This window comes from Pan troglodytes, chromosome 3 (assembly GCF_028858775.2).
Source record: "Pan troglodytes isolate AG18354 chromosome 3, NHGRI_mPanTro3-v2.0_pri, whole genome shotgun sequence".
NCBI lineage: Eukaryota > Metazoa > Chordata > Mammalia > Primates > Hominidae > Pan > Pan troglodytes.
In genome coordinates, this window is record NC_072401.2 from 37,873,667 (window position 1) to 37,899,004 (window position 25,338).

The 25,338-nt window shown below is 42.5% G+C and overlaps 1 protein-coding gene across 1 annotated transcript in view; it reads left to right on the forward strand.

Annotated features, from left to right (window-relative positions):
• Window positions 1–25,338, forward strand: part of C4H4orf19 (chromosome 4 C4orf19 homolog) — a 142,252-nt gene that overhangs the window by 95,487 nt on the left and 21,427 nt on the right. The window contains exon 2 of the mRNA XM_001135649.6: window positions 8,744–8,793. The gene's annotated coding sequence lies outside the window, so the exon portion shown is untranslated. The remainder of the gene's footprint in view (window positions 1–8,743; window positions 8,794–25,338) is intronic.

Here is a 25,338-nt window from a genome sequence, read left to right on the forward strand (position 1 = left end):
TTATACTTTAGTCCAATTGCCTATCCCTTTCACCCTGGCATTTCATCAACCAGAAGAAAAAAAAAAATGGCATTTGGAGTTTTAACCCAGACTGTAGGGCCCTGGCCAAGACCAGTGGCCTATCTCTCAAAAACAACTAGATGGGGTTTCCAAAGGCTGACCCCCATGTCTAAGGTCCCTGGCAGCAACGGCCCTGTTAGCACAAGAAGCAGATAAGCTAACTCTTAGGCAAAACCTAAACATAAAGTCCCCCCATGCTGTGGTGACTTTAATAAATACCAAAGGACATCATTAGCTAATAAATGCTAGACTAACTAGATACCAAAGCTTGCTCTGTGAAAATCCCCGCATAACCATTGAAGTTTGCAACACCCTAACCCCGCCACCTTACTCCTGGTATCAGAGAGCCCAGATAAACATAACTGTTTAGAGGTGTTGGACTCAGTTTATTCTAGTAGGCCCAACCTCCGAGACTACCCTTAAACATCAGTAGACTGGGGGCTGTACATGGATGGGAGCAGCTTCGCCAACCCCTGCAAAGTGACTCTGAAGAAGATAGCAAGCCCTGCTCCAGTCACACCCAGAAGCTGACTGGTCCACACAGGCCGAAGCATGAGGAAACTCATCGTGGGACTTATTTTCCTTAAAATTTAGACTTGTACAGTAAGGACTTCAACTGACCTTCCTCAGACTGAGGGCTGTTCCCAGTATATACATCAAGTCACTGAGGTAGGACAAAAGATTGCTACAGTCCTATTGTTTTACAGTTATTATGAATGCCTAGGAACTCCAAAAGGAACCTGTTTGTATAATAACACTCAGTACCAAGTATGTAATCCAGGAAGTGACCAGCCCGATGTGTGCTATGACCCCTCTGAACCTCCCATGATCACAGTCTTCGAAGTAAGACTAAGGACTGGTCCTTTTCCTGGTGACACAAGTAAAGTAATAGCTAGAACAGAAGAAAGAGGGGTCCCCAAACATGTAACCTTAAAATTTGATGCTTGTGCTTTTATTAATAGTAATCAGCAAGGAATAGGGTGCAGTTCTCTAGACTGGAAAAAAAAGTTACACAGTAAAAAAAAAAAATTAAGTATATCTGTCAAGAATCATATTTATGTGAGATGTGTCAATACTGGTCTTGTGTCATTTGGACTTACTTGGAAACAGGATTAAAAAGGTCCTGTTTGGCTCCAGAAAGGAAAAGCAGCCCCTCCTGCACGAGTGGGAGCTGCAACCCTTTAGAACTGGTAATCACAAACCCCTCAGACCCAAAATGAAATAAAGGAAAATACGTATCATTGGGCATTGACGGAAAAGGACTAGATCCTAGTGTAAACATCTTAATAAAAGGAGAGGTTCAAAGATGCTCTCCAGAACCAGTATTTCAGACTTCCTATGATGAACTAAATGTGCCAGTACCTGAGATTCCAGGAAAGACTAAAAATTTGTTTTTGCAATTAGCCGAACATGTAGCCCAGTCTCTAAAAGTCACTTCATGTTATGTTTGTGGAGGAACTGTAACAGGAGATCAATGGCCGTGGGAATCCCGAGAATTAATTCCTACAGACCCAGTTCCTGATGAATTACCGGCCCAAAAGAACCACCCTGACAATTTTTAGGTTCTAAAGGCCTCAATTATTGGACAATATTGCATAGCTAGAAAAAGAAAAAATTCACTCATTCTGCAGGATGATTTAGTTGCCTAGGACAAAAACTGTAATAATGGTACCATAAAAAAAAAAACAGTTACATGATAGAGTTCCAGTTACACAGACAGAGATCCATTCAGTAAATTTCCAAGGTTGCAGACTGTCTGGGCCCACCCAGAAGTCCACTGGGACTGGACTGCCCCCAGTGGGTTATACTGGATATGTGGACATAGAGCCTATGCTAAGCTGCCTGATCAGTGGACAGGTAGCTGTGTAATTGACACCATTAAACCATCTTTCTTTTTACTGCCCGTAAAAGCAGGCAAATTCCTGGGTTTCCCTGTCTATGCTTCCCACAAAAAACGAAGCGTAGCCATAGGTAATTAAAAAGATGATAAATGGCCCCCTAAAAAAATTATACAATACTATAGGCCTGCCAGCTAGACACAAGATGGCTCGGGGGGATACTGGACCCCCAATTACATGCTCAACAGAATCATATGGTTGCAAGCTGTTTTAGAAATCATCACTAATAAAACCAGTCAAACCTTGACTATTCTGGCCCGGCAAAAAAACCCTCAGATAAGAAATGCTATCTATCAAAATAGATTGGCTCTCAACTACTTGCTAGCAGCTGAAAGAGAGGTCCATAAGAAATTTAACCTTACTAATTACTGTCTATACATAGATAATCAAAGGCAAGTACTCAAAGACATAGTTAGAAATATGACAAAACTGGCACATGTGCCCGTAAAAGTGTAGCACGGATTCAACCCTGAAGCCATGTTTAGAAGGTGGTTCCCAGCACTAGAAAAATTTAAAACTCTATAATAGGAGTTATAATAGTAATAGAAACCTGCTTACTGCTCCCTTGTTTACTACCTGTACTTCTTCAAATGATAAAAAGCTTCATCGCTACCTTAGTTCACCAAAATGCTTCAGTACAAGTGTACTATATAAATCACTATCAATCTATTGCACAAAAAGACATAAGTAGCAAAAATAAGAGTGAGAACTCCCACTAATAAAAAGTGAGAGTCTCAAAGGGGGGAAATGAGGGAAGAGAGAAACCCTCTCATATTGTTTTATATTGTTTTATACTCAGTACCTGTCTTAAGAAAAAAAACAAGGAAGTGAAATCAAAGACAGGCAGCCCGGGGCCAGGCCCAAAACCAGACTTGGGCCTGCCTGGCCTAAACCTAGTAGTTAAAAATCAACTCATGACTTAGAACCCAATGTTACCCATAGATTTCAGGCATTGTATGGAAGAACATTGTGAAACTGCCTGTTGTGTTGTGTTTCACTCTGACTACCAGTGCATGAAACCCCTATCATGTATCCCCTAGATTGCTCAATCAATCATGACCCTTTCATGTAAAATCTTTAGTGTTGTGAGCCCTTAAAAGGGACAGAAATTGTGCACTTGGGGAGCTCAGATTTTAAGACAGTAGCTTGCCGATGCTCCCAGCTGAATAAAGCCCTTCCTTCTACAACTCGGTGTCTGAGAGGTTTTGCCTGTGGCTCATCCTGCTACAGTACTATTATCATTGTCATTTTATGCATAAGGAAGGAGCTAGTGAGGCTATGTAACTCTTGTACAATACTATGTGTAATAAACATATAAACCAATGTGCTAAGAGAAACCAGGGGCAGTAGAAATTAACTCAAAAATCCAAGAAGTCTTGAAATAAAATCACTTCCAAATTTGCTCCTTCCTCTGGATTCCCTTTGATGCCACCACACGCCAGGCTTTTTTTTATCTCATCATTAAATTGAAAGGGTAAACTCTTAGCAAGTCTTTCTGTACCCAACCCTTTTCATTTTCTCTGCTTACCACTGGTAGGTCATGCTTTGTAATATATTGCTTCCATCTTGTCATTCGCCACTTCAGAACCTAATTTGTTTGCCTATCATGCCATATTTGGTCTTCTGGACCTACTTTCAGTAACCTGGCCATATAGGCCATATCCATCTTGTAACCCCAAAATCCAACATGGGTCTCTCCATTGTCTTTCACACAAGTCCTGTTCTTTTCTACCTTTTTGCTTTTACTAAAACTGTCCTCTCTGCCTAATTAATTTCTACCTATCTCTCATGGCCTCATTTTTCCATAAAGCCTTTCCTGGCAGCTTCGTTGCAGTGGGATTACATTTGCTCCCAAACTCCCATAACGCTTAGTGCTGACTGGCTGTACCAGGCATCAGGTCTTCCCCATGTACAAGCAATAGCTTGCCCAACAAATGAGTTATTTATACTTGTATCCATGTATAGAAACACATATTTTCCAGGCACCAGCAGTATACCAAAAAATATTTATTTTTGAAAAGATTTATCACTTCAAAAAGTCATTCTGGGAAAAATTATAACTTCTTTGATGCATCTTATTTCATGATTATTGTTATTTTGACACCTGATCTTTATAGTTCTTGGAGCTGATAAACTTCTTACTTTATCCCTGGATGTTGTTAGTTTCATCTTAGAAGGACTTCTTTGTATAACTGTGCACAACGTAGACACTTGTTTGATATAGGGTATTGTTTGTAAAATTTTTGCATAATATATTGCTGAAATAAACTATAATATGGGATTAATGCCACATTTCATTAAATATTAGATGCCATTGATTGTAACATGTACCATTATCTTATATAACACAAAGATAGAAAATAATGCTGCCAATGTAACCATGATGTGCCAATGATTGCTAGATACATTCCAATTCCAGATATGTTAAAAGGTAAATGAATACACATACATCTTAGAATCGATAAAATGTGAGCGTTGTTGTGTTATAATATTATGCATTGGTATTAGGCATCTTTACATTGCCAATGATATTTTTAAGTCAAATTTTTTAAAACATGCAAGGTACCACCTATATGCAAGTCACTGTGCCAAGGGACACACTGTGCAGATAAACACTGATGAAACCATGGCTTTCTCTACTGAGGGTTTATAGTCTGATAGAGGGAACATTGTATAAATGAATTATGTACTATAATCCAAGACGGAAAGTGATCAGAGCTATCTACCTTGATACAGTGATATAGTTTGGCTGTGTCCCCACCCAAATCTCATCTTGAATTGTAGCTACCATAATCCCCACGTGTTGTGGGAGGTAATTGAATCATGGGGGCGGGTTTTTCCCATGGTATTCTCGTGATACTGAATAAATCTCATGAGATCTGATGGTTTTATAAAGGGCAGTTCCCCTGCACACGCTGCCCTGCCTCCTGACATGTAAGATGTGCCTTTGCATCTGCTTCACCATCCGCCATGATTGTGAGGCCTCGCCAGCCACGTGGAACTGTGAGTCCATTAGACCTCTTTTTCTTTATAAATTACCCAGTCTCAGGAATTTCTTCATAGCAGTATGAAAATGGACTAATACAAAGAGCTTAAAGATCCTTTAGAAATATTTATTTATTTATTTATTTAGAGGCAGAGTCTTGCTCTGTCACCCAAGCTGGAGTGCAGTGGTGCCATCAGCTCACTGCACCCTCCACCTCCAGGTTCAAGCAACTCTGCTCCTCAGCCTCCTGAGTAGCTGGGACTACAGGCATGTGCCACCACGCCTGGCTAATTTTTGTACTTTTAGTAGAGACAAGGTTTCACCACGTTGGTCAGGCTAGTCTCGAACTTCTGACCTCAGGTGATCCACCCGCCTCAGCCTCCCAAAGTGCTGGGATTATAGGCGTGAGCCACCACACCCGGCCTAGAAATATTTTAAATAGAGTAATTGCCTTTATTTTGGAATTTTTCAAAGTCTTCCTGGAGAAAGTGGTGTGTGAAATGAGTTTTGAAGGATGAATAGAATTTTGCAAACTATTGATTGGGAAGGAGGTATGCCAATTGGGGAATATAATATGTGCAAAGGTATAGAAGCATTGGCATTAAAGAATAATGAAAAGTCTAGTTTGGCTGGAAATAGAAAGTAGCTGGAGGAGTTCCCCAGATAAACTAGGAAGGCCATGGATGTCGTATTGTAGAAGGCCTTGAATGCATAGCTGAGGATATTTAAGATTTGGTAGGCAATACAGAACCACTTAAGGTCTTTTAACAGTGCAGTGGTTTAATGAGAGCTTTTCATTACATAGCTGGCTCCATCTCATCTTTTAGATCCCAGTTTAAATGCTACCCTCTCAAAGGGTCCAACCCTCACTCTAAGTGAATTCTCACCTATAACTCCAAATTGCCACATCCAGTTGGTTTCCTAGGAAGCACTTACCACTGGTTTTGATCTGTCTACCAACCACCTGGTAAGTTGCATGGTAGGGCAAGTAGGGCGTTCTGTTCCCCTTTCATACTCTCAGTGCTTAGCACTCTACATGGCACTTCTTAGGCACTCAGTAACAGCTTACTAAGTGTGCAGACATCTGAGAGTAGCTTCTAACAGACAGTTGGGTACTTTGTTCAAAACAAAAACAAGAATTATGTGACGTTATCAATTCATAGAGGACACTCTGAGACAGGAGGCCAGGAAACAAGTCCTGGCTCCTCCCTACCGATTCCTTGCATGGCCCTGGATAAGTCACTAAGATTCATGCCCTCTGGTTTGTTTATCTTTCCGAAAATGGCTGTGGAGGAACTGACTGCTAAGGTCTTCTCTTCAGAAATGCTGCATCATCCACATGCAAAATATGGATCTGGTGCTTAGGAGACAAAGGGCGTGGCTCGAGAGGTGGATTTTGGATTTGTTCTACGGGGAATACAGTATAATCAAAGTCAAGATAAAGATCCAGTTTTTAAAATGGTCTCGATCCTCTACACAGCATTTGATGCTGTTGGGCTGGTAGCTGTTCTCTTCATCTGAGGCACTGTAGAGCCCTGTACCTCAAAACTTTTCTACTGCTGCTTGTCTGTCTCTTTCACCCAGAACCCTTCACCCCACAGAAGTAGATGTTCAAATCATATGGTTCTGCCTTCTTCCCTCTTCACATCTCACTCCCTAGGGTGACTCTTAACACTCCATGGAAATCCTTGTTCCCCCTGAGTCTCCTCCTTAAACATCAAGCAATCCAGAATATTTACTGCTCCCATCAGGCTGTTATTCTATAGGATGCACCACCTGGCATCCCACCCTATTCTTTCCACATTTCATTAAATTTTCTAACAGTCTTTCACTACAGTTTTTGTTACCTAAAATCTGCAGTTTCCTGTGCATAGCATAGGGCTTGTCACACAGTAGGAATTCAGAATTCTTTGTTGACTAAATAATACTCCATTCTTTCTGCCTCATCTCTGTCACATTCCCCTTGCCTAAAATGCCCTCCCGACACACCTGGTCACTATTAGTTTTTCTTTTTTATTTTCTTTTTCTTTTTTTTTGTTTTGTTTTGTTTTTTTGTTTTTTTGAGACAGAGTTTCACTCTTGTTGCCCAGGCAGGAGTGCAGTGGCACCATCTCGGCTCACTGCAACCTCTGTCCCCGGGGTTCAAGCAATTCTCCTGCCTCCGCCTCCTGTGTAGCTGGGATTACAGGCACCTGCCACCACACCAGGTTAATTTTTTGTATTTTTAGTAGAGACGGGGTTTCACCATGTTGGCCAGGCTGGTCTCGAACTCCTGACCTCAGGTGATCCACCTGTCTCAGCCCCGCTGAGTGCTGGGATTACAGTCATGACCATGCCCAGCCCCTTTATTAGTTTTTCATCCGATATGATTCCTCTCTGTTTCAGTGCCTGGCTCAGGTACTGTCAGCTTCTGGAAGCCTCCCAGTTACACTCTCTTCCCTACCTGAACCACCTCAGGATTTTGTTGGTGTCCCCTTGATGGCATTGTTTGTACTCTGAATGGTATTGTAGTTCATTGTAACCTCTTCTCGCCTCTTTGCTTTTCCCTGCTAGAGAGTTATCTCCCTGCAGGCATGGACTTGCGTTTCTCATGGCTTCCTTATCAAGTAATATTTAAATGAATTGTGAATACTATGATAAAAAATAAGAATAATAGAATAATCATGGGACAATGTTTGAGCAATGTATCAGAGCTTAAGGAGTTACTGAACAATTTAAGGAAAAAACCAAGTGAGAAGATTTCGCTGATGAGAATATAAAATTAAATCACTGAAAGGGTGTAAAACCATTCAAATGTCATAAGACAGAGCTCATTATCTCGATATACAGTCTACTTGGGAGTGGAATAAGAGCCTTTCTTGAAAATGATGTGTCCATATGTAGTAAATTATTCTAATAATCATGGAGAAGTGAATACAAATCTGAACACTTGTTTTACTTTCTTAAGTTCTATACATCATAAACAAAGATATTTTCTAAATCATGTATTTTATGAAATACCACACATTTATTCATTCAATTTTGCTTGTTTTTGTTGTTGTTTTTTTTGTGGGATTTTTCGCTTAGTCAAAACTTTGTCCATCAGAGAAGAGGCACATTGTCATGTAATGTTTATCAATAGTAATAACAACTAGGATGTCTTAGTCCATTCAGACTGCTATAAGAAAATACCAGAAAGTGGGTGGTTTATAAACAACAGAAATTTCTCAGAGTTGTGGAGGCTGGAAAGTTCAAGATCAAGGTGCCAGCAGATTTGGCGTCTGGTGAGGACCTGCTTCATAGATAACCATCGTTCACTATAACTTCATAAGGCAGATGGGGCAAGGCAGCTCTCTGGGATCTCTTTAATAATGGCACTGATTTTATCCCTAGAGGGCCCTGCCTCCTAATACCATCACACTGGGGATTGGTTTCAACATATGAATTTGCAGGGGGCACAGAAATTCAGTCCATAGTAGATGGCTTTTGGTTATTGGACAACTCCAACATTTCCAGTGTGTGATCAACAGTTTATATGATGTTCCATTTAAATCTCACTATAATATTATTTTACAGACTGAAATTGTGGTTAACTGTGAGTTGATTGCTGAGTGTCAGGAGCTGGGCTGCAAACCCCAGCCTGATAAATGTGAAACCCCTTGCCTTCCTGGGCAAACTGTTCCAAGCCAGGAACTCCTTCCCCACATTACTGCCCAGTGCCCCTTAGGAAATGCTTCCTGCAGTCACACTCACGATAATACCTGACTGTGAAAAGAAGGCAACCCACAGATCTCAATGTTCAACTTTTTTGTTGTTGCAGAAAGAGAAGTTAAACTTCTAGAGAAACCTAACAGACAATATCCACAACAGGTAAGCTATTTTATCTTTCCATGCTTTGGTGAGAAAATCTATTCTCTTCACTTTCTGTTAAATTTTCTATCATTTGGTCTTCTACTACAGTTTTTATTACCTAAAACCTTAAAGCCAGTAGACACAGAAGTCCCCAAAGTCTCCTCCTTTCTGACTCACTCAGGTTTGAGTAGAATTGCTGTTTCCTTTTTATGTTTGTTTTTTGGACATACAATTCTAAAACGAGTGTGATAATGCATGGTTCAACCAAGTCTCCACACTGAAAAGATTTCCAGTTAATCTATCCCCCCATCCCCAGGCAATTTCAAGCCTCTCCCGTAATGTCCATGCCTCAGAACAGTGGCTCTCAGCGTGTGGTCCTGGGACCTACGGCATCAGCCTCACCTGGGTACTTGTTAGAAATTCAGTTTCTCCCAGGAAGAAAACCTAGGCATTACCATTCAGGACATAGGTATGGGCAAGGACTTCATGTCTAAAACACCAAAAGCAATGGCAACAAAAGATGAAATTGGCAAATGGGATCTAATTAAACTAAAGAGCTTCTGCACAGCAAAAGAAACTACCATCAGAGTGAACAGGCAACCTACAAAATGGGAGAAAATTTTCGAAACCTACTCATCTGACAAAGGGCTAATATCCAGAATCTACAATGAACTCAAACAAATTTACAAGAAAAAAACAAACAACCCCATCAAAAAGTGGGCTAAGGACATGAACAGACACTTCTCAAAAGAAGACATTTATGCAGCCAAAAAACACATGAAAAAATGCTCACCATCACTGGCCATCAGAGAAATGCAAATCAAAATCACAATGAGATACCATCTCACACCAGTTAGAATGGCAATCATTAAAAAGTCAGGAAACAACAGGTGCTGGAGAGGATGTGGAGAAATAGGAACACTTTTACACTGTCGGTGGGACTGTAAACTAGTTCCACCATTGTGGAAGTCAGTGTGGCGATTCCTCAGGGATCTAGAACTAGAAATACCATTTGACCCAGCCATCCCATTACTGGGTATATACCCAAAGGACTATAAATCATGCTGCTATAAAGACACATGCACACATATGTTTATTGCGGCACTATTCACAATAGCAAAGACTTGGAACCAACCCAAATGTCCAACAATGATAGACTGGATTAAGAAAATGTGGCACATATACACCATGGAATACTATGCAGCCATAAAAAAGATGCGTTCATGTCCTTTGTAGGGACATGGATGAAATTGGAAATCATCATTCTCAGTAAACTATCGCAAGAACAAAAAACCAAACACCACATATTCTCAATCATAGGTGGGAATTGAACAATGAGAACACATGGACACAGGAAGGGGAACATCACACTCTGGGGACTGTTGTGGGGTGGGGGGAGGGGGATGGGATAGCATTAGGAGATATACCTAATACTAAATGACAAGTTAATGGGTGCAGCACACCAGCATGGCACATGTATACATATGTAACTAACCTGCACATTGTGCACATGTACCCTAAAACTTGAAGTATAATAATAAGATAAAATAAATTCAGTTTCTCAGGCCCCATCCCAGACCCACTAAATCAGAGGGTCCAGGATAATGACTAGTCCTCGAGATGATTCCAGTATACTCTCCTGTTTAGGACCCAGGTACTGTGAATACAGACCTTCCTTCTCTTTATTTCTCTCTGAGTCTCCTTCCCAAGCCCTTTACCATTTCCATCTTTGTCCGAACTTGCATTATAATCTTCTATATATTTTTACTCCAGTGGAACCAGCCTGGTCCCCTCACTCTGTGTCTCCTGAAAGTGGTGCATGCATTATTCTTGTTCCCCTTTGCAAATTCTAGATGGTCAAGCTGCCTCCTATCTGCAAACCTTATCTTCCTTTAAAGTTCATGCCATTGGCCTATTCTGTCCTTTTCCCTACTTGTTGCCTTTATCTGGGGACTTCCCAGTGGCTCTAGATCATTCAGTACCATAGGCCCAAAGCCTTTCTGACTTTCTGCACTCTAGTCATCCTCACTTCCACTACATTTCACTTTCCATGGCCACATCCTGGACCATGTCCTTCATTGTAGACACTAATGTGCCAATGCCACCATCTCTTATGGCTCCAAATTCTCATGCTCAAGGATGCCAGGTCACCGGTCTTGCTTTTGTTCCCCCTAACCTCATTAGGATCCTCACCCTGCAGGACTCTTTCTTCTTCCTTAGCCAACCTCTTGGCCACACAGCCCTAACCTTTTAGTGCAGGCTCCAGGTCCATTGCTTCAGCCATGCTTGCCAGCACTCTCAAGACCCAAGCCCTGTTGCCTTATACCTCAACCTGGGACCAGGGTAGTAACCCACATTCTATAGGCCTTTACCTGGATTGCCGGGCGCTGCTGGGAGAGGGAAAGAATGCCAGAACTACATGCATTGGCATCACTCAGATTTTTGGTGGCCAGCTGAGGCCAACCCTCAGCACTGCTCAGCTGCCTTTCAGTCGTTGCTCTTCCCCTCCACCACACACCATTCCAAACCTTGTCACTTTGAGCTTTCACATCTAGCCCTTCCAGCAGACACCTTGCCCCCTACATCAAGAAACTCACAGCTTACAGTCTTCCAGCTTCCCTCCCTGCATCTAGAACTGTCTCCACTTAAAATCACGCTTGCCTCTTTCCCTCTAGGCTCCAAGGGAAAAGTGTATATCTGTACATCTTTCTAAGGTGTATTTCTTCACTAGTGATCTTGACTTGATCCTAGATTTTCCCCCATTCTTTCTACTATTCTCAATTTCTTTCAACTATCTTTTTCCTCCTTGGCTTATAAAAGTATTTATCTTTCACCTGCTACAAAACCATCCTATAATCCTATATCTTTGTTCACTGTGACTGTTCCCTTCATCTTTTCCATCTCAGCCAAGCTCCCTAAGAGTTCTCTCTCCTCCTTTTCATATGCCCCATGCATTCCTTAACCTGCTGCAGCCCAGCATGCACCTCCACTGCTCTACAGCCTTCCTGCATTTCCCACCAACAACCTCCTTGATATGAAATTAGGTGCACTGTTCCATCCTTTCCTTATCTCTGAGGCATCTGACACTCTTTGATGGAAGACTGTCTCCTCTCCTGCTTCTTGATAATAAAGCCCAATTCCCTCCTTCCTCTCTGAGCATTCTTCCCAGTCCTCCTCATATGCTCATCCTCCTCTGCCTAAGAGCAAACAAGCAGAGTTAAGACTTGCAGGCAACTCGCAGGCCCCACCCTCATGAGTTGAATAGTTGAGAAGGCAGGAAAGACGTCAAAAAATGAATTAAATAAAACTGTAAGTTGTGCTAAGAATGTAAAGTGAAAGGTGATATGAGGTGGAATAACAGGGTTTAAAACTGGCTGGTTTAGATTGGGTGGGGTGAGAAGGCAAAGGAAATAGTCTATGACAAGGTCCTTGAGATCAGGAGCAAAACATAAATTTTAAAGACTTGAAAGAAGGCCAATGTGGCCAGGGAAAGAAAGGGGGGACAATACACCAGAAAGCTGTGTATGAGATAGAAAAGACTTCATCTATTATTGTATAAGTTTCTTATTAATTTTAAGTGAGTTACTGCAGTCGACAATCATAATTCACTGTAGTTATGTTCTATAAAGTCACTTCAAACAAGGAGTTAGTGAATACTGCACAATTGCTCTCAGGGGAAATATGGGGTTAGGTTCCTACAAGCCTCTGGTCACAATATTTTCATCAACTGATCAATATATAACTTGTTTTATGTGTGTTTCAGTTGTTAAAGCACTTTATTTGCATATGTATTGTTAATTCATTAACACTGAGCTCAGGGCTAACAGCACTATGACTCATTTCTGAACAAAGCTTATCTAACACACACATTTTCTCTGTAAGGCACATCACAGCATTCTTGCACCTAGGACCACTAGACAACACGTCAGCACTATGCCTGGGGCCATTTTTAACAGTGACATCACCAACAAAAAGCACAAAATGCAAACAATGGGTCCATGAGAAGATACCCATTTACAGCATGGCACAGTGCCATCTTGTTTGAGCTCAGCTAGAAACATAAGCATCTAATGACTCAAAATATTTTGCCCACTCTGCACATGCCCAGGAATGGCCACACAAGCACCATGAGTATTGATTTGGGGGTTACAAATTAACGTTAGTAAGTCAGTGAATTCACAAATACAGAATCCACAAATAATGAGAACCAAGTGTATATGTAAAGCATGTCGATGAACACCAGGTACATAAGAAGGAATATGTACATTTGATATTTTAATCATCTTCGTTATTGCATGCTACTAAATATCCTGACAGCATGAGATACCTCTGAAAAGTTTTAGGCAGGGGAAGTGATAATGATCCAGATTCATGGCCTAAAAAGATCGTGACTCCTTTGTGGCAAATATGTTAGCCAGAGACACTAGCAGGTATAGGTGATAGTAAGGTGATGTTGCAGTCAGTAATCCAGGTACGAAAGAGATGATGCTGTTTGAGGACAGGGCAGTGGGAGTGCACATAGTTCTCCTGGAATGTGCTCTGGAAATCTACCAGAACCACTGTCTGCCCACCTTGGCCCACAAGCCTTTTCTAATCTTCCTACGGTTACTCCGGAGCTCCTTGTCCTATATAGCATATTATATGACATATTTGAATCTAGTACTTATGACACTATATTAGTCATGTATCTATATACTTGTCTCCTTTCCTGGACAGTAAACTCTTTCTACATCCCTGGAATCAAGTTCGGTACTTGGCACATAATAGGTGCTCAGGAAATATCCGTTGCCTGAATGGTTGGTGAGTCATTTAACAAACAGCAGAGATCTTCTACCTCTTAGTGTCTTAGCAATTAGCAGAGTGTCTTACCCCTAGTAGGGGGGTGTTTAAGGCCTCTAAACCGTGCTCAGTCTTTCCAAGTGCAAAACCTATTTTTACTGTACTTTAAAGGAATATTGGGTTCCAACTCTGCACACGTAGGTTCATCTACAATTAGGGGACAAATTATAGGTTTTTTCTTGTCTTCCGACCAGTTCTTGCTTCCAGTCTTGAGTCCAGAAGCACATTTATAAAATAAAATAGTTGGGTGGGATAACTTCTAAGATTCTTTCAAATCAGAGCCCTATATCACTCTGCTAAGGCTACCATAACAAAATACTCTAGACTGGGTGGCTTAAACAAAAGAAATTTATTTTCTCAGAGTCCTGGAGGCCGGGAGGTCCAAGATCAAGAAGTCGGCAAATTCGATTCCTGGGAGAGCTCTTTCCAGCTTGCAGATGCCGCCTTCTCACTGTGTCCTCACGTGCCCTCTCCTCAGTGTGCTCTGGACCCACCAGCACCATTCACTTTCGCTCACAAGCCTTTTCTAATCTTCCCGAGGTTGCTCAGAAGGGAGTGCTCTCTCTCCTCTTCTCATAAGGCCACCAATCCTCTTATGTTAGGACCCCACCCTGATGACCTCATTTAACCTTAATTACCTCCAGAAAGCCCTATCTCTAATTACACTCACAATGAGTTAGGGTTTCAACATGTGAATTTGGGGGAAGACACAATTCAGTCCACAGCGGGTACTGTAAGATTCTGGGAATTACCCTGAACTAGTTTATTCCAAGCAGGTGGCCCTGAGCTGTGCTTCCTTTAAAATCTATTTGTAGCCTTACCAGACTATATTATATAAACTCCTCTCCACATGGCCACCTCTAAAACTTCCTCAGCATTTTTAGAACTTAATTTTGTCCAAATGCTTCAAGTTTCTTCCAGATGTCTGCCATCTCCCAGATACAGCTACTTAGCAAAATCAGAGACATTCCCTGTCATGGAGACACACCCCAGGTCCCATGTGGTTCCAGGGAAGATTTGGTCAAAACATTGCCCATTTCTACACAGTGTCTAAGTGGAACTAGCACCCAATGGTTAAAGAATATTCTCAGCCAGGGACCGTGGCTCACCTCTGTAATCCCAGCGCTTTGGGAGGCTGGGACGGGTGGATCACCTGAGATCAGGAGGTCGAGACCCGCCTGGCCAACATAGTGAAACCCTGTCTCTACTAAAAATACAAAAAATTAGCTGGGCGTGGTGGCAGGCACCTGTAATCCCAGCTATTCAGGAGGCTGAGGCAGGAGAATCACTTGGACCTGGGAGTCGGAGGTTGCAGTGAGCCAAGATGGCACCACTGCACTCCAGCCTGGGTGACAAGAGTGAGACTCTGTCTCAAAAAAAAAAAAAGAAAGAAAAATAAACGAATATTCTCGCAGACAATTGCCATGAACATGCAAATGGCCAACATTTCCTAAGCACCTACTATTTGCAAGACACATATTGCCAGCCCTGTCACATGTTTAAGTCATGTGATCCTCATAGGACCCTGACCAGTACTTCTGGTAATGCAGCCATAAAAATGAAAGTGACCATGCACTGATGCCAGGGGTGTCTGACTTTTTTATTTATTTATTTATTTTGAGATGGAGTCTCACTCTTACTGCCCAGGCTGCAGTGCAGTGGCGCGATCTTGGCTCACTGTAACCTCCGCCTCTTGGATTCAAGTGATTCTCCTGCCTCAGCCTCCCAAGTAGCTGAGATTACAGGTGTCTGCCACCATGACCAGCTAATTTTTGTATTTTTAGTAGAGATGGGGTTTCACCAAGTTGGCCAGGCTGGTCTCGAACTCCTGACCTCAGGTGATCCACCTGCCTCGGCCTCCCAAAGTGCTGGGATTAAAGGTGCGAGCCACTGTGCCCAGCCCGGTGTCTGACATTTTTCAGCAGATCCTTTAGTAATGATTGATGCTGAGCTTGTTAGAAACACAGGCTGTCAGGCCCCACTCAGAGCCAGGTGGATTCCTCACGACCAAGTGCCCTGTGCTCCTATCTGTCTACAGGATTCCACCCCATACACACACACACACACACACACACACACACACACACACACACACACACACACACACACACACACACACTAGTCTTTATTCATTAACAAACTACATCTTGTCTGCTCCAAAAAGGAGCCTACTTCCAGGAATTTATAGTCCAGAGAATAGGGACATAGCTTCTCAAACTTTTTCCTTAAACTGTCCCCACGAGGGTACAGGAGGATCTGGGAGGCTGGGGAGTGTGGAGATGACCACAAGCTACTGGCAGAACTTGACATCTCTGTGTGCCTTCCATTTCATTCTAGTCATTCACACAAATGTTGCCTTTTCACCCATGATATTCTGAGTTAATTTTATATAACAAATAATGGGCTTCTCCCCCCAAAACCTTCGCATGGGGCCATATTTATTTTGTGGCTTACCTTTCCCTCCCAGCTCATGGCCATGTATCCTCATGTAGAAGGGGGGGCTCTGAGATTGGCTCACAACACGGGCAGCCTCTGGATCTGGGAGAAGTGCAAGGTCAGCCATGGAGGAGGAGCAGCACTGGGTCTAATCTGGGGGAAGGAACAGGACCCCCTTGACTCCACAGACACCTTCCTCCCCCAGGCTCTTCCACAGAGTTATTGTCCAAATGTACAGTGGGCAGAGACCAACCCAGATGGAGTTCTGATGTGCAGTGATTGTGTGAAGAGGCCTCTGTAGAATTTCAGGAGCCTTTTGACCCCACCATTGCTTGGCCAGACCAGAATAAACCCCATGTCTAGCCAGTGCTAGAGGAAGCCCTGGTCTCATCAGGCTTAAAGGTGACAGTAACTGTGATGGTTAATATTGAGTGTCAACTTGATGGGATTGAAGGATGCAAAGTGTTGGTCCTGGGTGTGTCTGTGAGGGTGCTGCCAAAGGAGATTAACATTTGAGTCAGTGGGCTGGGGAAGGCAGACCCACCCTTAATCTGGGTAGGCACCATTTAATCAGCTGCCAGCAAATATAAAGCAGGCAGAAAAAACGTCAAAAGGTGAGACTAGCCTAGCTTCCCAGCCTACATCCTTCTCCTGTGCTGGACACTTCCTGCCTCAAACATCGGACTCCACGTTCTTCAGTTTTGGGACTCGGACTGGCTCTCCTTGCTTCTGAGCTTGCAGATGAGCTATTGTGGGACCTTGTGATTGTGTGAGTTAACACTTAATATTAACTCCCCTTTACATATATGTCTATCCTGTTCTGTTCCTCTGGAGAACCCTGACTAATACAGTAACCATCTAAAATACCACATCACCTACTTCATAACCTTGCCGCATAGCACATCACCTACACTACTTGGGCCATAATTTTTGTTTCTTTTTTTGTTCTTTTTTTTTTTTTTTTTTTTTTTTGCTTTTTGAGACACAGTCTTACTCCATCACCCAGGCTGGAGTGCAGTGGCCTGATCTTGGCTCACTGCCACCTCCACCTCCCGGGTTCAAGTAATTCTCCCACCTCAGCTTCCTGAGTAGCTGGGATTACAGGCGCACATCACCACACCTGGCTAATTTTTGCATTTTCAGAAGAGACAAGGTTTCACCATGTTGGCTAGGCTGGTCTCGAACTCCCGACCTCAAGTGACCCACCCATATCGGCCTCCCAAAGTGCTGGGCTTATAGGCACGAGCTACCATGCCCAGCCCATAATTTTTGTTTCTGAGGCTTTTTATTTTATTTTTTGAGACAGAGCCTTGCTCCATTGGCCAGGCTGGAGTGCAATGGCACAATCTTGGCTCACTGCAACCTCTGCCTCCTGGGTTCAAGTGATTCTCCTGCCTCAGCCTCCCAAGTAGTTGGACTACAGGTGCACCACCACACCCAGCTAATATTTGTATTTTTAGTAGAGATAGGGTTCCACCATGTTGGGTCAGGCTGCTCTAGAACTCCTGACCTCAAGTGATCCGCCCGCCTTGGCCTCCCAAAGTGCTGGGATTACAGGTGTGAGCCACCGCGCCTGGTCCTGAGGCCTTTCTTGTACCAAGTCCTTCTCTTGAGATGAGTAAAATAACCGCTATATCCTGCCATCTGCTGGTGAATTGATGCAATTGCACCTATAAAATTCAGCCCAAATCTAGAGAATCCAGTTCTCTCTTGCAAAAGCTACTGGAGCACAAACTGCTTCTTGCATAATCCAGCGGACTCAAAAAAATAAAATAAAATAAAATAAACTTACTAGGATGGATGCCAGAAATATTATAATAATAAAAACAATAACAACATTAATAATACCTTCACTATCCTACTTTCAACTTTTACAACCTTGGGCAAGCAAGTTATATAACCTCCCATTTAGTTATCTATAAAATACTGGTTCCCACCTTAAAGGGTTGTTTTAAAGTTGAAATGAGTTAATACATGAAAGATGAAAGTCCGCAAAACAGTCCTTGGCACATAGAAAACACTCAGTGGCTAACTGCTTATTGTGATTAAGTACTGGCTGTATGCCAGACATTATAGCAAGCGCTATGCATACTTATCTTAGTGTTCAAAACAATCCTCATAAACTGTAACTATCATCATTCGCGTGTTGCAGATTAGGCCACTGAAACTCACAGAGGGGAAGAAACTTGGCTAGAAGTCACAAAGCTAGTAAGCAGTGGAGGTGGAATTGCTGACTACTCTGATCCTAAGTCACTCGCTTAACCACTCTGCTGAACTGCTGGTGTGGTGTGATCAATCTTCCTGAATGTTCGTCTAAATGCCATCCGGCTTCATCAGAATCAATCTCTCTCTCTCTCTTTCTCTCTCTCTCTCTCTCACACACACACACACACACGACTATACGCTCTCCCAGGGAGCACCCGGGTGCCATCATATCCCCAGAACCTAGCACAGTGCCTGGTGCATACCAAGACCCAGTGGAGCCATCGTGAAGTCAGCGATGTTGCACACAGCTGTGAGCATTCGTCACACACCTGTCTTAAGGATAGCAGGCTAATTACTAGATGGGGGGAAAAAATAGTATCATCTTGAATAAAGGGCCACATGAAATGTTTTTCAATCTATGAAAATGACTGTGATATGCTATCGTAAAGACTACAGGAGGGACAAAAGGAGTGACATCATCACTATGTTGTAATAACAACAAAACCACATTGAATGTGTTTTCACATTCAACATGGATATCAAAGATCCTGTGAACCCAGCAGCAAGAAAGTCCTAGGACCAGGCCCTGGCCTGTTCCTCAGCATTCCTACAGTGGAAGCACCTCTCAGGTGCACAGGGCCAGCAAGGCCAGCCTTGGTAAAGGCTAGAGAGGCAGCCCTTCTAGTGGTATGATTCCAGAGGGTTCAGGGCCACCTGTCACCGAGAAACACCAATTTCAACCCAGACATTCTACCCTCAGAGGCTGATTTCTTTGGCTCCTGGGAACTTATTTTTTTACATAGTTTTCTTTAAAATGCAGGAACACCAGGAGGCCCAGGGTTGCCACCAGTGCTCTGAAAACCACTGTGCCCTCCTGCCTGGCAGCACGCACCTCTCAGCCCATTCCCAGTGGAGAAGGGGGGTCACTTTCTCCATCAGGAGTCTCCCTGGTCTGAGAGCCTCGTCCCTCTCAGGGACTTTGCTGTTACACACATTCTGTCCCAATCTCACAGTTCCTCCTGGCAGAGGCTGAAGAGGCATTTCCAAAAGAGCTGCAGAGTTCAGGGAATAAGACAGAGAACTTGGCCTTTTATCATTCAGTCAAGATCATGGCCTGGGGTGAGTGTGGACGTAGGACCCAGAGGGCGGTATTGCGAAGAGCTAGTTCACAAACCACTGGGCGTGGTGCCCCACGTGCAGCACGGAAGTACTGAAGCATGCCTTCAGCATAATTCTTAGGATTTGATGTGATAACAACAAGGAAATCAAGTCAATGAGTTGAAGTTCCCCTTTTTACCCACTTCATCGTTTAGATTGTTAAATTTCAAAGAGAGCTTTGATTCACAAACTCGTTTTGCAGATAAAGAAACTGAGGACTCAAGAGATTACAGCCTGGGCAACAAGACAAAATCCCATCTCTACCAAAAAAATTAATAAATAAAAATAGCTGGACACGGTGGCATGTGCATGTAGTTGCAGCTACTCAGGAGGCTGAGGTGGGAGGATTGCTTGAGCCTGGGAGGCAGAGGTTGCAGTGAGCCGAGATGATGCCACTGTGCTCCAGCCTGGGTGACAGAGTGAGACCCTATCTCAAAAAAAAAAGGGGGTGAGAGATTAAACAACTTCACCATGTCCATGCCATTGGTGATGGCGTTATGGCTAGGAGGTAAGAAGTGAATTTCTTTATTTTTATTTTATTTTATTTTGAGATGGAGTTTTGCTCTTGTTGCCCAGGCTGGAGTGCAATGGCAAGATCTCGGCTCACTGCAACCTCCGCCTCCCAGGTTCAAGCAATTCTCCTGCCTCAGCCTCTTGAGTAGCTGGGATTACAAGCACCTGCCACCACACCCAGCTAATTTTTTGTATTTTCAGTAGAGATGGGGTTTCACCATGTTAGCCAGGCTGGTCTTGAACTCCTGACTTCAGGTGATCTGCCTGCCTCGGCCTCCCAAAGCGCTGGGGTTACAGGCGTGAGCCACCACGCCCGGCCCCGAGGAGGTGGATTTCTTATACCTGGGCACAGACTTTGCCTGGCTAAGTTCACCCAAACGCCATATAGCTTAATTAGTTTGAGGAGTAAAACTCCAGTGATAATTAGGACTGTCATTTTGATAGCAGATTTTTCAGCAGTATTCTACAAAACATGAGATCTGTTGGTTGTTAATAAGTTTGTTATGAGAAAAAAAGTTCTGTAGCCCAATAATGTAGGGAAATAATCAGGTTAAACAGAGTGAAACAGTTCCTTCTCGTAACCATGAATTTCTTCATCTTTAATTTCTGTTGTTCCCAAACCTGTTTTGACCAGGGAGCCTTTTCTAGCGAGAAAACCCATGAGCACTTCCCTGCATGCAAATATCCCATCAAAGCCAGCACTAGGCCATGCTAACACTTCTATCCCAGCACACTGGCTATTGAGAATGCATGAAATGGACTATTTGATGGTGCTGATAACAAAAGTCTGCATATAATCCTTTTTTTTGTTTTTGAGATGGAGTCTCGCTCAGTCACCCAGGATGGAGTGCAGTGGCGTGATCTCGACTCACTGCAAGCTCCGTCTCCCGGGTTCACACCATTCTCCTGCCTCAGCCTCCCGAGTAGCTGGGACTACAGGCGCCCGCCACCACGCCTGGCTAATTTTTTTTTTTTTTTTTTTTTTTTTTTTGTATTTTTAGTAGAGACAGAGTTTCACCATGTTAGCCAGGATGGTCTCGATCTCCTGACCTCGTGAGCCGCCGACCTCGGCCTCCCAAAGTGCTGGGATTACAGGCATGAGCCACCGCGCCCAGCTGTCTGCATATAATCTTTCAAGTTCTCTAAAATAACAGAAGCTTAGCCTCTGTAGGAGAAAAGTAAACACATCAGAAAAATTTGTCCCGTGAGTTTTCAAAGACTGCCCAAAAGAGTAGGAAATGGTTCTGCCAAAAAAAAAAAAAAAAAGATTGAGCTGTCAAAGAGTTTATCTTCTAGTCCTTTTTCAACTATAGATTCAGTACTGTCTATAATGTTGGGCAAGCAGTCTCTAGTTTCTTCTATAAAGGCAGCACAGCTCCTGGTAGTTATTTTTATTCATTCCTCTTGGGTCAGGACCTCAGTCCCTAGTAGCGGCTCACTAAATATTTGTCTGCTTCGCCTTCTGGCCAGGTTATGTGAAATCTCAAGCTGTGTTTTCTAAACATTAGCAAATGGTTGGAAATTTACATGTTCCATTCTATTGTATCTCCTCCCTTCCAAATACTCCAACTTCTATAAACGCAAACTACCTCCCAGCAGCCACTTTAAAAGTCTGTTGAATAGAACCCTTGGAGCCGGACGTCCTTGACCCTTGGAATTGCATAATAGAGGTTTTGCTGTCTCCCAAGATGGGAAGGGGGAACCACAGTCTCTCCCATTTCTCCGAGCTCCTGCCTCCGGCTTGTAGTTTGGACCACTGGGTAGTATGAGATTTGATTGTGGAAAAGGGTATAGACCCTCTGTTAGAATAGTTTATCATATCTCATACCCATCATGCCTTCATTCCCACGTGTCATTCAGCAGCCATTCCTTCATTTAAATAATAAGAATGAAGTGCCCCATACAAGCTAGATGCTGGTTGGATTAAGCATTGCCTGTGGGGAGCTCATGGGTAGTAGGGAAGGCAGACAGCCGACAAGCACCAAAGTCCCCCTCTAAGATGCAACAACAGCCTGAAGACAGGAACCATACCCTTTATTTGCCTCTAGAGTTCTCATCCTGGGACTATATATGGTCTTCAGTATATACACAGGATGATGTGTAGGTTGGTAGACTTTTGATGAGCTGCCTTCCAAGATCTCTCTCCATGGTCTAATTTATAGAGACTATTATCCTTTTTTTTTTTTTTTTTTTGAGACAGATCTCACTCTATCATCCAGGCTGGAGTGCAGTGGCACGATCTTGGCTCACTGCAACCTCCACCTCCCGGGTTCAAACGATTCTCCTGCCTCACCCTCCCGAGTGGCTGGGATTACAGGTGCCTGCCACCGTGCCCAGCTAATTTTTGTATTTTTATTTTTATTTTTTGAGACAGAGTCTCACTCTGTCACCCAGGCTGGAGTGCAATGGCGTTATCTCAGCTCACTGCAATCTCCACCTCCCGGGTTCACACTATTCTCCTGCCTCAGCCTCCCAAGTAGCTGGGACTACAGATGCCCGACACCACGCCTGGCTAATTTTTTGTATTTTTAGTAGAGACGGGGTTTCACCGTGTTAGCCAGGATGGTCTCGATCTCCTGACCTCGTGATCTGCCCGCCTCAGCCTCCCAAATTTTGTATTTTTAGTAGAAACAGGGTTTCACCATGTTGGCCAGACTGGTCTCGAACTTCTGACCTCAAGTGATCCTCCCACCTCGGCCTCCCAAAGTGCTGGGATTACTGACGTGAGCCGCCACACACAGCCATATAGGGAATATCTTAATAACATTGATTTCCTGGAGGTGTCAAGTCCCAGCCCAGGTTGTGACAGGCAGAGTAAGAACTGACCTTAGATTCACACGTTTGTTTTTAACTTCACACCTTTTTTAAACATTTTATTTTGACATTATTTCAGACTAACAGAAAAGTTGCAAGAAAAATGCAAAGAATCCCCATAAATCCTCTACCCAGAGTCCCTAAACATGAACATCTACCACATTTGCTTTGTTGTTCTCTCTGTCTTTATATACACACAATTTTTTTTCTGAATCATTTTAAGCAGTTATATAAACCATGGTCCTTTAGCTCTAAAATCAGGTTGATTATCCTCTATCCAAAATGCTTGAGAACAGAAATGTTTTAGAGTTTGGATTTTTTTTAAATTTTGGAATATTTGCATGTATATCATGAAACATCTTGGGAATGAGAGCTGAGTCTAAATATGACATTCAAATGTTTCATATATACCTTTTACACATACCTGAAGATAATTTTATATTTTTAATAATTTGTGCATGAAACAAAATTTTTACTTCGTTTTCACTGTGGCCTGTCACATGAGGTCAAGTGTGGCATCATGCAGGTGCTCCAAAAGTTTCAGATTTGGGAGCATTTTGGATTTTGGATTTTTGGATTTCAGATGCTCAACTTTTACTTTACTGTGTATTTCCTAAAAACAAGGGCATTCTCTTTTTTTCTGCCTTCTTCCCAACATTGTATTGTATTTTCAAACATATAGCAAAGTTGAAAGAATTTTGTAGTAAATTTCTGTATACCCACCACCAATCCATCTTGTATTTTGATGCATTTCAAAGTAAGTTGTGGACATCATGTATTTCCCTTCTCTGCTTTCACTTAAGCATGTATATCATTAATCAGAATTCTGTATGTGTTTGCATTGTTTGAAATGACTTTCATTACAAAAGTAATGTGTTCATTGTAGAAAATTGGTAATTGCAGATTTAAAAATCTACAAATCTATCAGTTAGTATTCATTTGTACCAGATATTGTGCTATGTATTTTATCAACATCATCTCTATTCATCCTTTAACAAACCCTAAAAAGACGCATTATCCCCATTTTACAGATAAGGACTCTGTGAGCAAGTTGCTGCAGTTCCCACAGTGGCAGAGTCAGGATATGCATCCAAGTCTGTCCCATCCCCTGACTCTCAACTGCATGCCATCCTGCTAGCCTTGTGTCTGCTCCACCCCACTCTGAGATAACCACTGTTAACCCTTCTCTCTCAATTCTTTTCCAGGTGTGTAGATTTCCACAAAACTGTGATTATACAAGTCATTTTGTAACTGGCTTTTTTGCACATATGCAAACCTCTGTCTCCAGCACCTTGTTAATGGCTGTAGGGTATTCTGTTGAGTAAAGATACCATATTTAAGAGCTACCTTATTGTTATTTATTTTTCAAGTTTTTGCTATTATCAAATCTTCTTGCATACTACTAATTTTATCCTTAGGGTCACAAGTAGAATTGCTGAGTCAGAGATTATGCATAGTTTCCACTGTTAATACAGATTCTCAAATTTGCTTTCAACATCTCCTACCAGTAGTAAATGACTAGCAGATTTCCCTACATCCTACACTGACATCAAGTATACATTTTAACAACTCGTTTTTGTCTGGGTGCAGTGGCTCATGCCTATAATTCCAGCACCTTGGGAGGCCAAGGCGGGTGGATCACGAGGTCAGGAGTTCAAGACCAGCCTGGCCAAGATGGTGAAACCCCATCTCTACTAAAAACACAAAAATTTGCTGGGTGTGGTGGCACGTGCCTGTAATCCCACCTACTCAGGAGGCTGAGACAGGAGAATCGCTTGAACCCAGGAGGCGGAGGTAGCAGTGAGCCAAGATCATGCCACTGTACTCCAGCATGGGTGACAGAGCAAGACTCCATCTCAAAAAAAAAAAGAAAAAACTCATTTCTAGTTAGATAAGCAAAAACATGTATGTTTTGTTTAGCATACCTTTGATTGTTAATCAAGTTGAACATATTTTCACATATAAGGCTTTCCCTTTCATATACTACTTGTTCAGGTTCACACAGTTCTTTTTTTAAGTTGGTCTCTTGAATAATTCCAACCCATTTCACATTAAAGCCAATGTTAAGAGTGAAATTTTTATTTTTCAAGCAGATTTTACTTCATTGATTTTTAAGTTTTTAAAATTATTTTTAATTTTTGTGGGTACATGATATATATATTTATGGGGTACATGAAATATTTTGATACAGGCTTGCAATGCATAATAATCATATCCAGGTAAATGGGATACACATTGCCTCAAGCATTTATCCTTTGTGTTATAAACAAACAAGTGATATTCTCTAATTATTTTTAAATGTACAATTAAATACTTATTGACTGTAGTCACCTGTTAAGCTATCAAGTACCAGGCCTTATTCTTTCTTTGTAACTTTTGTTTTGCCCCCATTAGCCATCCCCACTTCTCTTTCACCCCCACCCCCAACTATCCTTAACAGCTTCTGGTAACCATCTATCTACTCTCTATCTCCTGAAGTTCAATTGTTTTAATTTTTGGCTCCCACAAATAAGTGAGAACATGAGAAATTTGTCTTTCTGTGCCTGGCTTATTTCGCTTAACATAACAACCTCCTGTTCTATCCATGTTGTTGCAAAG